The sequence below is a fragment of the Boleophthalmus pectinirostris genome, unplaced genomic scaffold (assembly GCF_026225935.1).
Source record: "Boleophthalmus pectinirostris isolate CB_2022bp ecotype Guang Dong unplaced genomic scaffold, ASM2622593v1 HiC_scaffold_18, whole genome shotgun sequence".
Taxonomy (NCBI): domain Eukaryota; kingdom Metazoa; phylum Chordata; class Actinopteri; order Gobiiformes; family Gobiidae; genus Boleophthalmus; species Boleophthalmus pectinirostris.
This window is the reverse complement of record NW_026571133.1, coordinates 12,313,453-12,329,924: the sequence shown is the minus strand read 5'-3', so window position 1 is coordinate 12,329,924 and position 16,472 is coordinate 12,313,453. Positions and strand designations below refer to the sequence as shown.

The 16,472-nt window shown below is 41.3% G+C and overlaps 1 pseudogene; it reads right to left on the bottom strand.

Annotated features, from left to right (window-relative positions):
- Nucleotides 1–6,849: 6,849 nt before the first annotated feature.
- LOC129409097 (5S ribosomal RNA) lies at nt 6,850–6,967 on the bottom strand (annotated as a pseudogene).
- Nucleotides 6,968–16,472: the final 9,505 nt, after the last annotated feature.

The following is a 16,472-nucleotide window of genomic DNA, read 5'->3' as shown; positions in this document are numbered from 1 at the left end:
GCTGTTTTTAAACATGTGTAAATGAAACAAAACACAACTATAGGTATGTTTTTGAGGAGGTAACAACTAGGGATGTATCCAAATCTCTCGATACGATATTATTATAATGCCTATTATTACTGAGATATTTTGGAGAGGCTGATATAGTTGTAGATAGGACACTTTATTGCTTTTAAAATATTCTGATAAGAATTTGGTGTGAATTATTACTGTCATAATTCCAAGAATTCAGTTAAAAAACGTATAACTTCATGTTATCTGCGCTGAAATGAATCATGGGATATGTAGTTCCAGATATTTATTAACTATTGCTACTATAAAATGCATTTAAGCAAAGGAACTTGTCATTTGATATATTGTGACAGCCCGTGATATTATTGTGAGACTTTTGATGATACAATATCATGATATTTCGGTTATTGTTATATCCCTAGTAACAACATTCTGATGATTAAAACTCGCAAGAGTCAAGCAAGGTTGCTTGCAAGAACCATTTTTGTAGTTTCTTACTGCATCGTATCAGAGTCCAGAGGCAGCGCTACAATTAGGCAAATGTAGGCGACTGCCTAGGGCCCCCAAACCTGGAGGGGCCCCCAACCAATTGCCCTCAGTGCCATGAATGGCCAAGGCCTCAGAGCTATTTGATTTTTTCTCAAAACTACTTTCAGTTCTGGTTATCTAGTAGGCGACCTAAGACTAGTTTCCAATCCACCATAATTCAAATAAATAGAGATGTCCGTGTCTCAAGAACAATGGGGAAAATAGACAATAAATGTATATTAAAGCAACAAAACAAACCAAAACCAAAAATCGTGCATTATAGTGAGGGCCCCAAAATCAATTTTGCCTAGGGGCCCCAAAATGCTAACTCCACCGCTGGCAGAGTTGTTACCAGCCCTATCCTTCAGTACAAAGTTGCTGGATTATTCTTAGAGTAGACCATCTCTTCATCCTCTCTGCAAAAACTACCCTCCAGCTACTCATGGCCATCCAAAAACAGGTGTCAGAAGCATTGGTGAGTGTAATTTGTTCTCATACTCACTCCACATCAAATTGGGACTAAACCAGGACTAGAACAGGACCAAACCAGCATCCGGACCAAACCAGGACAGATTGTATGTGATTACCCATGATGCATATTTGTAAGAATAGAGAGCCTTTCACCACATAACAAGGCACTCGGAGACTACTACTCTCTGGTTGATTTTAAATAATGACAACACTATGTCCAGACTCAAGACCTGTTCATTAATTGTCCATAAGCACCAGTGAAGGTCAATGTTCCCCAATACGTCTCTCCGCTACATATTGTCATACTTCTTCCTTAGCAACCACGCATTAACTTAACCACCACAACACGGCTACTAGCTACTATCCATTAAAAATACTAAAATCATGTCTGAAATTTCCATTATGGCCCAGGTTCACACTGCCAAGAGAGAAAAAATATATAAAGAATGAGCGACGGGGAGAAAATTATGGCTCCGAAAATCAGAAGTGATCATGCAGTGCAATGTTTGTGTATGCGAGGAGGAAATAAGAAGAAGATGGCTGAAGGTCAGGCAGACATTGAGGCAATCACACTAATGAAAACAAATGAGCGATACAGTTGGAGAAGGAAGCAGGGACAGGCTTGAACGAGAGACAGAAGAGAGGGGGAGAGGGAGAGAGAAAGAGAGAGAAGAGGGGCGTATGTGTGCGAGAGTGAGAGAGAGCCTCGGTTTAGACTAATCAAACACAACATTGAGAGAGGGAGGGAGAGAAAGAGAGAGTGGGAGAGAGAGAAAGCGAGAGAGAGAGAAAGAAAGGAGGGACTGAAAAAAGAGAGGGGGGGATAACTAAGAAGAGAAAGAGAGAAAAAGGAAAATAGTTGGGGATAACTGATGGAGAGAAAGTGGGAGAAAGACGGGGGTGAGAAAAAAGAGAATGACTTATGAAGAGAGTGAGAGCGAGAGAGATAGAGAGAGAGAGAAAGAGAAAGAAGGAGAGAGAAAGGGGGTATTGGGGGGGGTAACCAAGAAGAGAAAGAGAGAGAAAGAAAAAAATTGTGGGGGACAACTGATGGAGAGAAAGTGAGAGAGAGAGATGGGGGACGAGAAAAAGGGAGAATGACTAAAAAAAGAGAAAGGGGGTGAGAAAAAAGAGAAAAAAAGAGCAAATGACTCAAGAAGAGAGAGAGAGAGAGAGACAGAGAGAGAGAGAGAGAGAGAGAGAGAGCAGCAAGGAGCAACAAAAAAGAGTGAAAGAGTGAGGGAGAGGAGAAAGAGTGCCTTGGTTTAGACTAATCAAACACAACATTGAGGGAGTGAGAGAGAAAGAGGGAGAGAGAGAGTAAGGGGGGACTGAAAAGAGAAAGAAAGGGGGTTGAGAGAGAAAGAGAGGGAGAATAACTAAGAACAGAAAGAGAGAGAGAGAAAGAAAAAGATTGAATGACAACTGATGGAGAGAAAATGGGAGAAGGATGGGGAGAGAAAAAAGAGAAAGAATGACTTGAGAGAGAGAGAGAGAGAGAGAGAGAGGGAGAAAGAGAGAGAAGGAAAAAAGCTAAAAAGAGTGAAAGAGCGAGGGAGAGGATAGAGACTGCCTTGGCTTAGATCAAACACAACATTGAGAGAGAGAGAGGGAGAGAGAGAAAGAGAGAGAGAGTGGGTGGGCGAGAGAGCAAGAGGGAGAGAGACAGAAAAAAAGGGGGGGACAACTGATGGAGAGAAAGTGGGAGAGATAGGGGAGAGAAAAAGAGGGAGAATGTCTTGTTTCAGCAAGAGAGAGAGGGGATGAGAAAAAAGAGAGAATGACATAAGAAAGGAGAGAGAGGGAGAGAGAAAGAAAGAGAGAGAGAGAGAAAGAGAGGGAGAATAACTAAGAAGAGAAAGAGAGAGAGAGAGAGAGAGAGAGAGAAGTGAGAGAGAGAGAAAAAGAGGGAGAATGACTGAAAAAAGAGAGAGAGGGGTGAGAAAAAGAGAGAATGACTTAAGAAGAGAGAGAGAGGGAGAAGAGAGAGAAAGAGAGAGAAGGGAGAGAGAGAAAGAGAGTGAGAGACAGAGAGGGGAAATAACTAAGAAGAGAAAGAGAAAAAAGAGAAAGAAAAATAATGGGGGACAACTGATGGAGAGAAAGTGGGGAAGAGAAAAAGAGAGAGGAGTTGAGAAAAAAGAAGAGAGAGAGGGAGAGAGAAGAGACCAGCAAAGAGCAAAAAAAAAATAAAAAAAAAATTAAAAAAAAAGAGCGAAAGGGAGGGAGAGGAGAGAGAGTGTCTTGGCTTAGACTAATCAAACACAACACTGGACCATATACCAGCACTGAGACTGTACAGATCCACAGCCATCTCTCCTCACTGGCTGCCATGTCCTATTCTTTTATTTACATGCCCCCGTGACCTTTCGTCGCACACACACTCACACACACACACTCACACACACTTACATTATAGGATACTGTACACACCAAACTCGTGGCAGTAGCAAAATGTGAAGGTTATTCCAGCGAAAGGCATGACAGTGTTTATTCAGGGCTCGCAGGCAGACTCTGTGACATTCAGCTTGTGGAAAATGATTAATGCTACAATATACATAGGCACGAGGAAGGGAAGAACAAGGCTCACAAGCACAGAAAAAAGAGAGGTCCAGAGCCCCCTTTCTGCAGAGAGGAAGCCGAGATCGCTTTTGAGGCTGCTGCTGCTGCTGCTGCTGCTGCTGTGACAGAAGTTTGCCCAGAGGTCGGCTCAATCCCACCACAGACCAGTGAATCCATTGTTGATTCCTTGGGCAAGACACATTGAGTCAGACAAACTTTAATGATCCACAAGGGAAATTACTTGGACGCAGCTCACAGATTGCAATATAATAACAAAGAGCAAAAAAATAATAAAAGTTGGATTTCATAAGGCACAAACACAGACTTAGGTACAAGTTGGATAAACTAAAATGCAGTAAATATAAAGTCTCAAGGCTTATAGGCTTAGACGAGAGGTGGTGGCGAAAGAAAATAGAGTGCACAGATGAAATGAGGATTTGACATGACATAGGGTTATCTTTTACATATGGGTGAGTAGTTGTATTATATTTTAAGGTCTTGGGTTCTTTTTAAAGACAATACAGTAAAGTGTATTTACCTTGTTGAAATGTTTCGGCTGGTAGCTGCAAGCCATCTTCAGAACTGTCACCGGCTGTGGTTACTTCCTGTAGGCGTGGTAAGTCTGATTGATCTGGCAGGTCACTCGGATTCGGATTCGCCTCCTGTCGCCCGGTGTTCTCTGGAGGAGGGTGTCCCAGGTGTGTGAAAGGAGGAACGCTCCGTCATCACGGTTAATGCTGTCCGTGCCTCGTTTCCTGATTTCAGTGCCCTCCCTGATCCAGCATTTTAACTTGTTGTTTTCTTGAGCACCGTCCCAATCCATAATGTGGTTATTTCTTTTACAGTGGTCTGATATGGTGGATTTTAAGTTTTCCTGTTCCGCTTTGTCTTTTTGTGTTCTGGTGAGTCTCCCTGATGTTTCCTTTTCACATTCCTTTAGGTGTTCCTTTTTTCTAATGTGGAATGCCCGACCTGAGACATGATTTGCATTGGATTTCATATATGGCGTTTTGTATTAGGTTGTATTGTGGAATTGATATGGTATGAATCTGTGTAAATAAGAATATACATTTTGAGAACTGAGTACAGAGCGATGGTGCCAGTGGTGATCGACAATATAGCTTTTTGAAAGTAAGCAATTAAAGATTGTTCAAACATGCACATATCCGTCCAAATACAACTTTGAGATGGTAAATGAGAAGGGGAAACAACCACAACACAGTTAAAAGCTCTGAAAAGTTGATTTTGTATAATAGGTCTGCTTTAAAGTAATTGTTGGTGCAAATGTGCTGTGTAACCATTATACTATACAACTCTGATTTAATCCAGAACCACTGCTTATATTTTACAGTTTTGACTTGAAATCTTCCACTGAACTCTTGGCCTCAGATTGTATTCAAAGTGTTTATGGAAATCCCTGGTTGTATGGCAGAAGATGGATAGATACAGACGTATGCCAGACTAAAGCTTTAAACAGACTTCAGCTTGTTTCAACATAAAGAAACAAAAAAAAAAAAAAAAAAAAAAAAAGAAAAGGCGGAGAATGAGAATAACCAAGAGTTTGATTCTGAACCAAAGAGCCTGGCGTGTAAGTGACTAAAAGCTCTATTAGCAGAATGAATGTAAAGGAAGCTGCTTTTTAATTAACATTGCTCCTAATTAACCACAGATCAGAAGAATGGGAGAGCGGTATAGTACGCACACACACTGTGCTCCTTCTTAATAATGTTTTAATCTCTCACTAATCATCCGACCAATCAGAGAGCAGATCGCGCCGGCAGCTTCCACCAATCACAGGAGGAGATCATTGACACATTAGCACTGATCAATATGAAGCTGGCCCAGCGCTGCGTGTAAACTGCCCCAGAGGACGCTGCCGCCGCAGGCAATGATCAGACTCCAGGTGGGAACACAAGCATGGAGGAAGAGAAGGAAGAAGAGGAAGACGAGGAAGAGGAGGAGGAGATGCAGGAGACGGGTTGTGTGAATGTTTGAACAATTTGCTTAGAATGTTCAAAAGATGTTACAGCATATCTAAACAAGATAACATCTGGATAAGCTCCATGCAGTCTAGTAATCCTTTAGCAATAACAATTCACAACCCTCTTTCCTTTTTTCATTCATTATATTGTACTGCAAACCTAACCTTTTGTATATACAGTGTGTACACTGCTGGTCAAAAGTTTTAGAAAAGCCTAATTATTCCAGTTATTTATTGCAATTCAACTCGTGTAAGTCCAATGAAGAGCTTGAAATGATACAAAGGTAAGAACTGAACAGCCAGAGGTTAAAAAAAAAGACAAAACACAAGTCCAAGCTTTGCCAAAACTACCTCAGGAAAAAAAGAACAAGATGATAAGTTTGAAAACATGGAGTGTCCAGCACAGTCTCCAGACTTAAACCCCATCGAGCTGGTTTGGGATGAACTGTACAGAAGAGTGAAAGACAAGAAACTTACAAGTGCCACACATTTATGGGAACTTCTGCAACAGACTTGGGAAAAACTTTCTGAAGAATATTTGATTTCTGTTGTAAAAAGAACGAGCCACGAGTGTGTTCAGCTGTTATATCTGTCAAAGGTGGACACTTTCATCATGAATCAAAGTTTAGAATATGTTTTGGTCAACAGTAAACAATAAAAAACTAGAAAAAGCATGGTGTTCTAAAAGATTTGACCGGTAGAGTATATGTTTGCATCAATTTTTGTTGTATATCTTTTGTATTTGTAAAAAAAAAAACAAGCATTAATATTAGTCCTTTTTTTTAAATGAATTGATAATTGAGATGATTGAGGTCATAATATAAAGTATGAAGTAAATGATCATGACAACTTTAGAAGCAAAATTAATATCACTTCAATCTATTTTCCAATAAATAAATAAATAAAATCTTTTTAATTCAGAAAATTTTATTTAATAAAGCTAGTCACATAAAGGAATGATACATGTTAGACAATGTAATTTAAGGATTCCACTGTTTGCTCAGGTGCAGAAAAAAAGTAAGTAAGTTTTTAATTTATATTGAGCTTTTCACAGACATTTGTCACAAAGACACTTTACAGAGCATTATTCATTCACTCTACACCCAGTGATGGTAAGCTACAATTGTAGCCACAGCTGCCCTGGGGCAGACTGACTGAAGCGTGGCCGCCATGCCAATCGGCGCCATCTGTCCCACTGACCACCACCATCACTCACACACACCACTTTGCACTTTGATACTAGGCAATGTGGGTGAAGTGTCTTGCCTAAGGACATAATGACTTTTTTTTGTGACCCCCTGTAGCACCTGATTTTCCCAGTGGTCTCCCATCCAAGTACTACCCAGTCCTGGCCTTGCTTAGCTTCTGAGATCTGACGGGATCAGACTTTGACAAGCCGATATGGCCACAAAAAAAATCTGTACAAGAAAAAGTTTCTTCTCAGAGTATTCTCAAAACTAACATTTAGAAACCATTATGATAGCATCAACAATGACATCTGACTTTGTTCCTCAAACCTTTGATGTTTGATGTTTTATTTTATTTTATCATTAATGATGCTCAGACTTTAGCTGATGGAATTTGCTTCAATACGAGAGGAAGAACATCAATATCCTGTCTATATATTTATATGCTGTCTGGGCCAGTGATGTAACCAGCCGCTGTTACTCTCCAAACACTTCTACACACAACCAAACAAGCTCAGTCACCCCCCTTCCCTCTCCTCTCCCTCTCCCCCCGCTCTGTCGGCTCTGGCCTATTCCACTTCAGAAGACCCCCTGGTTTATTTTTCATTGCGGAGGGGATTTGGCCGAGTATCAAGTGGAAGCTGTATTCACCCTGGTATCAAACGTGCTTGTAATGTGTCGGGCTTGTAAACAGGCATCTGGCAGCCCTCCAACCTCCCCTCATGCAGTGTGCACCAGCGACACTGATCCCACCCTATCGCTCCTGCCAGCCGCGCTAATAGACCCTTCAAGCACTCTCACCTCTATATTTATCCCCAAAGCTGTTGTTATTTTTTTCTTTTTCCTTTTTTTTGCTCTCCGGGTGAGGCCTTCTTATTGCTGCTGGATCCTGCCCTCTGGCCTATCCACTCAGAAGATTCCCCAGAAGACTGGTTTATTTTTCATTGCGGAGGGGATTTGGCCGAGTATCAAGTGGAAGCTGTATTCACCCTGGTATCAAACGTGCTTGTAATGTGTCGGGCTTGTAAACAGGCATCTGGCAGCCCTCCAAACCTCCCCTCATGCAGTGTGCACCAGCGACACTGATCCCACCCCTATCGCTCCCTGCCAGCCGCGCTAATAGACCCTTCAAGCACTCTCACCTCTATCTATATTTTATCCCACACGAAAGCTGTTGTTATATTTTTTCTTTTTTCTTTTTTTGCTGTCTCTACGGGTGAGGCATCTTCTTTATTGCTCGCTGTTGACATGGATCCCTTTAGCCCCTTAGCAGAAGTCAGCGGGAGGGCTAAGCTTGTGCTAACCATCTACTCCTCCTCCAAGCGTACACACAAACAACATAAACACACACATACACATTTTATTTTCCCACGATGCAACTCTCTCTCTCCAGTCCGAAACCATTATTCAGCAAGTCAACAGCCTTGTAAGCCCTGGTATACAGTAAGTGTGTGTGTTTGTGAGTATGTGTGTGTCCAAAATCATTATTCAGCAGGTCAACAGCCTCGTAAGCTCTGGTGTACAGTGAGTGTGTGTGTGTGTTTGTGTGTGTGCTGGGGGCTAAAGGCACTCACACTGAAATTATGTTCTCAGTGTTGCTCCATGTGCCCTCCTTATCCCTGACAGCCGAGGAAAACAGGCGCAAATAAATAAGCTGAGAGACGTGACCGCCATGGCAGAGCAGCACTCCGAGGAGAGAGAGGAGAAAAGAAGTGTATTGTATTGTAAGGGGCAACAGGGAGCAGGACTTGATAAGCACGCTGTATTTGTTGCATTTGTGCCACTTAAAGTGAAGCGGCTTCTCTGGGAATAGAGGCGGGGGCGAGCGAGGACACAACAAGCATGGAAATGTGAGTTAGCATGGGGAGAGTTACTGTTTACTGCCAGTTATGTACAACACAATAGATTTGATGCACTTTATCAAGACTGTAAGAGATGAATTTAAGGGTATCATTACACTTTCTGGCATATTAAAATAAATGAAACAATATCAAATTGATTTAAAGGAGAATGTTTTGGGTCAGTCCAATGTCTGGATAAAAGAGGAGAAAGATGTGGAAAAGACAGTGAAGCTTGGATTATTTGTGATGATACATGATTAGTCATTCAGTGCCTGATTTCAGTGAATGTTATGAATGGATGGATGTTTATTTCTGTTGCATAAAAATAAATAAGTCCATGTTATGTACACTGTGTGCCTAAATGAATTGAATCATCTTGTGAATCAATTCACAGTACACAATACACAGTAAAATGTGCCAGTTTCAATATATAGATTCTTTTGGTTTGGTCCAATTCAACAAATGTGTATTTGATACAAATAACATTTTGAAGTGTTTTGTTTATTTTTTTGATCAAGTGAAACAGATCGCTGTCTTACACAATGGTACTAAACAGGCATATTTTAAGTTCTTAAACTTGGTTCTTGTATAGAGCTGACATTTTCCAGCTTACACAAATCCTGGTTCTGCCTTAACCAGAAGTTTCCAACCTTCATGTCTCTAAACATGGCCGATGTGATGACTGACCCCACAAACAGTCTTCTATGAGGCAGAAAACCAAGTTTGGTAATGAGCAGCCATTTTGTTTTTTGCCAGAGGGAATGTAATTGATTTTTTGTGTTGACAGCAGTTTTATTTAAATGTCCAGTGCAGTGTAAAGGGATGGAGTGAGTGTTCAAATGTGGCTGATGATAATGAAAAGAAAAGCCCTCCCCAGCCGGCCCATAAAGACCAGCACAGACACATCTTTGAAGGTTCTCCTTCAAAGCGCCGCTGCCTCCACAGCTGCATCAGGGGATTTCTCTTATTAATTGAAGTTAATTTTCTGGGATATCAGTTTGCTGGGCACGTGGGAAAGATTGATAGCCCCCACGCGTCTCTGGAGTGTTGGACGGGGAGGGGAGCGAGAGGACACTGAAATGACACTGTTCCTTCAGCATCCCGCAGCCCTTTCACTTTTATCATGCCCAAATCAAATTACAAACATCGCAGGCCAACCTTGGCTGGAGGAGATTTCCATAAGATTAATTAGGCTGGCTCCCAAAGACGGAGTGGGCAGGGAAAATATGAAATAATAAATATAGGCGGGGGCTGTGGGGGGCAGAGGGGGTTGGGAGAGGGGATGAAATGTGTGTGTATGCCAGGGTTTGTGTGGAATGGGCCAGTCAATTGGACAATGGGTAATTAGTGCAAGCAGCAGAATCTCAAAGGCAGGAGGAGGACAGCGGCCCCGTGATGTGGAGGGCCGTGCAGCGGGGCCCACATTTAATTAGCGCCACTTTGATACCCACAGGAGAGCCAGGGGCCTGGGGCAACCTAAACACTGACTGACAACCCACACCTCCGGACGCTCCCCGCTCTCCAATTATAGATGCACCAAGCTGAGAGGCCTACTGTATGCGCACATGCAGATATGTACACACCTTTGTACTGAGGTGCACAAAACGCCCAAACAAGGCAGCCAACCAGGCTCCGCTGCAGCCGCTTCCTATTTGTGTGCTACAAATTGGCATTTGGATTAAATGGAGCTTGAGATGCCCTGAAGGCATGAAGAGAAGACAATCTCTCACCTGGCCTGATCTGCTCCAGCAGCAGCAGACGTTTAAAATAAGGATTAATTCTGAGCAGGAGAGAGGACGAGGAGAGAGGGAGGAGGAGGAGGAGGAAGAGCGGTTTCCTCAACAACACTGTCTCTCAGGCCTTCACTTCTCTATCTGTAGATCCTGTGTTGACTGCATAAACACACAAAGATGAGTGTAGTATAACGTGTGTACAAATGTTATTACTCTGGGAGAAAATAAGATTTAGTAGTTCACAAACATTAACATTGAGAAGCACCTATTCAAAGAAAGAGAGGTCATATTTTATGCATTACACACTTTGTAACATGGTGCAATGGAATGCTTGTCTATCTCATTCTTTCAAACTGTATCCTATTGACATTGACAAAATGTGAAACTTTAAAAATACCAGTCTACAGCGCAGCAAACAGAGGCTGAAGCTCTCAGCTCGTGCTCATACACAATGTGCAATATTAATGAGCAGAGGCAGAATAAGTGAAAACAGTTGCACTGGTGTATTTTTAATGTGCAGGGATGTGCCCCACGCCAACACATTTTACAATACTTGAGTTACGTGAGCAAACAATTTGTGGCTTCATGCATTATGCAGCGGCACAGCTCACAGCCAGCCCAAAACACATATTTAGTAAACAAACTGCTTACTCTTAGCTAACAAGATGTTTATGTAAATAATAGATATTCAAATCTGCTCTCTCGACACACACACAGTTGTTGTTATTTGTAATTTATTTAGCTCGTTCCCCTCTCCTCCCTCTCCGCACTCGCTCCCGATGCATGTGCCTCTCTGGTAAACAGTAGATGAAAACATCAACACAAACAGCTGTTGTTCTCTGAAAAGAAACCCATTTTCTTCATGCTACGCCCCCTGTCTGTCATAAATGAATAAGCAGAATTTGAAATATTAATAAACACGATACACATCACACACAAAGGGGAGGAATCTGCACATCTCAATGACAAGTCCTATATTTTTTATGACAGAAACAATGGGATAAATATTCATGTATAAGACAGAAAAAATACATTAACCGCTATTATTGCTGTCAGGCAGATGCAGAACACATATGTCTATTAAAATGTCTGTTACTGTTACTACTGTTTTGAACAGTTCTGATGTACTTAAATTAGTTCACTAGGCTTCTCATTACACAACTTTTTTCAAGTTTTATTACCTCCGCCAAGGAGGTTATGTTTTTGCCGGCGTTTGTCTGTTTGTTTGTTTGTCCTGTTAGCAACATAACTCAAAAAGTTATGGACCAATTTTGATGAAATTTTCAGAATTTGTTGGAAATGTGAAAAGTAAGAACTGATTTCATTTTGGGGGTGATCCGGAAGAAATCCTGGATTCTGGATCACTTTGAAATTTTAGTTAACATTGTGGTAAATGGGGCCATTTTGTTTCTCAATATCTCGGTTAATTATTGACCAAACCCCATGAAATTTGACTCAGGGATGGACAATGAGATCCTCTTTCATATTCCAAAGGCTGATCCGGATCTGATCCAGAAGACTGATTTTATCGCAATTTATATAAAAAATGGGGGTAGTCCTTGGCGGAGGTCTGCGCTCTCTGAGTGCTTTTCTAGTTTTACAAATACAATCTACCAATGGACCAAGGAACTGTATCTTAGAGAGCCATTTTTATTACTTAAAAAAATTGGGTTCAATAAGTTATTTCCATTATTTTTTTTTTACCTTGTTCTGATCTTTTCAGAGGAACCATGTGGCTATAATGTGACTGTTGAACACGCTGCCTGTTGCATGTTTGGCTGTGTTGTGTCTTGTTTGATTTGGGACTGCTGCTGGTCGATGGAACAAATCAAACAAACAGCGTGTGCTAATGAGGGATAAGCAGAGACAGAGGCGTCAGATCTTCTAAAAGAGCTTGATCAGTCTCACACCTCAACGCAAAGCCCAGTTCAACCTGTATAAACAACTGCACGGGCAAGACCAAGCCAACAGAAATAAGAATTGCAGCAGCATGGACCAATATTAGACATGTGATGACAGCACGGTGAATGAAAACTGGCCTGAATTGTACGATTAATGATTCAAAGTTCTACACCAAGTTGTGTGTGGAGGTAGTTTGCATGTTCTACCTGTTGTTTTTTATGATTTTATTCATTCATTGCTCTGTTTTTCATCAACTTATAAACAAATGTCGCTAAAGATGGGTCAAATGCAAAAACAAAATGCAGCCTTACTAGCCTAAATTATCCAGTATTCTACTCTTACAATAGCAGCAAATTATTGTCACTGTGTATTTCTAATTGACACTCATGAAAAGTCCAAACTTCTTGTGCTTGTCCTAGAAATTACAATTTAAAGGCACACTACCTGCGTTTTATGGTCATAAAAACAAGAAAACCGAATTAGTTCATTTTATATGGTTTGCTGTGGTCCAAAGTTATTCCTCTCTTATCTTATGCATTCCAAACATCTTAATTATTCACACTAATGACAATATAACTTTTCACAACTTTTGGAGGCCAGAGTTGATTTGCCATGATGATTTTAAACTAACAACCAGCATGGTAACAGCACCCTTCCTTGTATACAATATATCTGTACTGGTGCACGATACATTTTCCTCAAATACATGGGAGACTTACTCAAATACATGGGTACTTACATAGCCAATCCTGTTGTATTTCACTCTCTCATCTTTGGATCAGTTTTCAGCAGGTCAGCAGAAGTTTTGATCAGCTTGTCCTTCTTTCTGGACCATGTGAGGGTTCCCATAAGATGACCCTGTTAGATTAAAAAAAACAACAAAAACATTTAAGTGATAGTATGTAACTTTCAGGAGGTGGAAAAAAAATCAACTTGATGATTCCATAGAAATAGAACGTTAACAACCATATTCTGAACATTCTCCAAATATTCTGTTGCATATTATAGCCAAAGGAACACCACATGCAGGAAGTGGCCCTTATAAGTGGTCCAAATAAGTGTCAGGTTTATGGAGATGCAAGCTCACTCACTAGGGATGTAACGATATCCAAGTCTCATGATACAGTATCGTCACGGTATGAACTTCACGGTACGATATTTATTGCGATATCATGGGAAAGCTCATGATATGGAGGGGAGGCTCACAATTAGGGATGTAACAATATCCAAATCTCTCGGTGCGATCTTTTCAGGATATACATCTCACAGTACGATATTTATGAAGATTTTTTGTGGAGGCTAAGAAAACTGTTTATATGCTACTTTTTCCTCTTAAAATGCCTTGATAAGACTTAATCCAAAGAACTAAAACTTAAAAGTGCTTTGAACTGATTTCTTCATGTAGTTTACACTGAAATGAAGCAAAGGATCATGGTCTGCACCATAACTCTTAATTTAAGCAAAGAGACTTGTAATTCTATACATTGTGATGGTCCATGATATTATTGTGAGAACTTTGACGATACAATATCACATTTTGTTCATTTTGGTTATTGTTACATTCCTACCACTCACACATGTAAGGACATATGATTTTCTATGTTTTTCAGTGCACAATAAACACACCCATAATGCAAAAAAAACAAAACAATAACTTTTATTTCAGTCTGTTATTTGGCACAAAAGTTACATACCATTACATACTCAGCTTTAATGATATCGTTGATTCAAAATATTTCTGACAACCTTTTGCTACCTCACCCCTCCCTTAGCCTCTTCTGTACACTATACAAATTGTTCTGTTATAAGTGTATACTGTCATGACCACCCCTCTCTGCAGCTCACACACACACGCACACTCACACTCTCTCTCATTTGTCCCATCGCAGGCCCCGGAGGTACTGGACCCTCTTGACCCAAACACTCTCCCCCCAGTTAGCCTCCAGACTGTCCCCTCTGTACGCACCACCACCCCCCTTCTCTCCATTCATCTCCCCTCCAACCTCACATCGAATTAGGCCTCTCCACACTCTGCAGCCTGGGGAGCCGAAAACACAGCCAGATGGGGTCTCCCTCCTGTATCCACAACAGTAACCATAACTTGGCTGTAGCCCGGGACTGCTTTATACATATTGATACACAGAAACTTGGCGCGACGCATAGAAGTTGTCTCGATTCGTGCGGACCCCCAGGCAGCTGTCAGACATTACGGCCAATCAGTGGGGCTATAAGCAGCCACTGGCAACAAGCCCAGACTGTTGAGAACCAATGGGCTTTATTAAAATCGACAAATTAGGCGCTCGCCGAATTATAGCGATTTGTACGGAGATGTAATTTGTCACCGTTTCATTGCCAGGTTTTGTTAGTCGCTCACACAATATCATGTTTAAAAGAATGCAACGCCAGTTAACTTTCTCAATTTAAACTTCTTCCAGTTCAAGTTATAGTAATTTATATTGTCAGTTTTGCATTTTTATGTACCTTCTTTAGTATTTTATTGAAGTATTTTGCCTGTACTTTGATTATATCTTGATATTCATTCAAAAAATCTTAAAGGGCCCATGTTATGCTATTTTCTGTGTTTTCTATGTTATAATGTTGTGACCTGGAGTTGTGTTATGTTTCATTCACACATGTTTAACACACAAACCCTGCATATTTAGGCTGCATTCTTCTCTCAAACAGAAAAGACTGTGTCCCACCTTGTGATGTCATGTGGTAATACATAAAGTGCTACGATGGGTCTTTTAAACTTCAACTTCACTAGACTCATTTGGATAATCTCAGCCCTGAAATTACCAATCTCTACTGAACTAAAGGTAAAAGGAGCTGTTAACTTTAAAATGATCACTTCATGACATCACAAGGTGAAACAGAGCATTTGGAGCTTTGGAGATGTAAACAGACTAATAATAAATGGTTACTTAAACATGTGTGAATGAATCAAAAGACAACTCCAGGTACATGTGTTTGAGGAGTTAACAGCATCATAACATTGCTTAAAACTCATTAGTCAATTTGTGTGATAAAAGATCTTTAAATTATATAGAGTTTAGGGTGGTTGCTGTTTTTGACAAGTTGGTGAACAAAGGTGTTAAAAATCTATAAGTAATAATATAGGATCTCACCATAGCAAATCACACATGGGTTAACATATGAAAGTCCTTAGTTATTGTCCTTTAATGTTAAATATCCTATAGCAGTGTTTTGACTCCACCACAGTCTCCCCAGCCCACACCCTCAAACCCCTCCAGTCATATTACTGGACAACATAAAGCAGTCATAAATTTCACATCCAGACAGCTCTTATTGGTTGGAGAGCACCACTTGGAGCGGGCACATGAGGAACTTCTTATGCTGAAGCCATCAAGCCAATGCTGGACACCACGCCTTATCCGTGCCACAGCTGCTAACCATTATCATTTGTTACAGATTCTGTATATCAACAAGGAAAACATTACCTAAAGGCTTCCATATGCTGAGAAATGCCATTCTGCGAGTGGGACACTAAACGGCTCAGAGTCGTTTAACATGATCCGTTTGGACAAAGACTCTCGCCGCCTTCCAGCCAAATTTCCAACAAAAGGCACAAAAACATGTGGCGTTGATGCGTGTGAGTGCAATAACATTTACTCTGCAAATGGCTTCCAGATTGGCCTGTGCTGGATCAGGTAGGATGCCCCAACAATAACAGCAGTCACTTCAGTCTACCTTTTGTTGTGGTAAATGGCCTGAACAGAGCGTTTCACTCACATGTTTGACTGGTCCTATTATGTCACATTGAGTCAGTGATACAAGTGTATCTGAGCCACGGTGACACCAGCGCCTAAGGATGTGTTCATTCATGTTCACTTCGGCGCAGACACACATGTGTGTGTGTGGTTCTGTGTGTGTGTGTTTGTGTGTGTTTGTTTGTTGGCTTTTCCAGTCTTGGCTGCTGGATTTGGCTCAGACCCAGAACTGCCAATTACGGCAAAATGCCAACAACACGCTCCGCTCCGGCTGCTGTGTCATCCTGTGCGCCACACGTAACAGTGGAGCCTGCGCTACATTAAAGCTTTAATGGCTTTCAGTTTGTCATTTAACTGTTGTAAACACCCCAGCGGTGAACAGCGAGCAGCCCATGGCAATCTGTTGGTAAATTAATGAGGTGGGGGCATCCCCGCCCAGCGCTGGCATCTCGCCAGGAGGAGGCAGAGAGCAACAGGCTGCTGCAGAACTGAAGAGATCCAAGGCAGAGAGAGAAGGGAAGGTC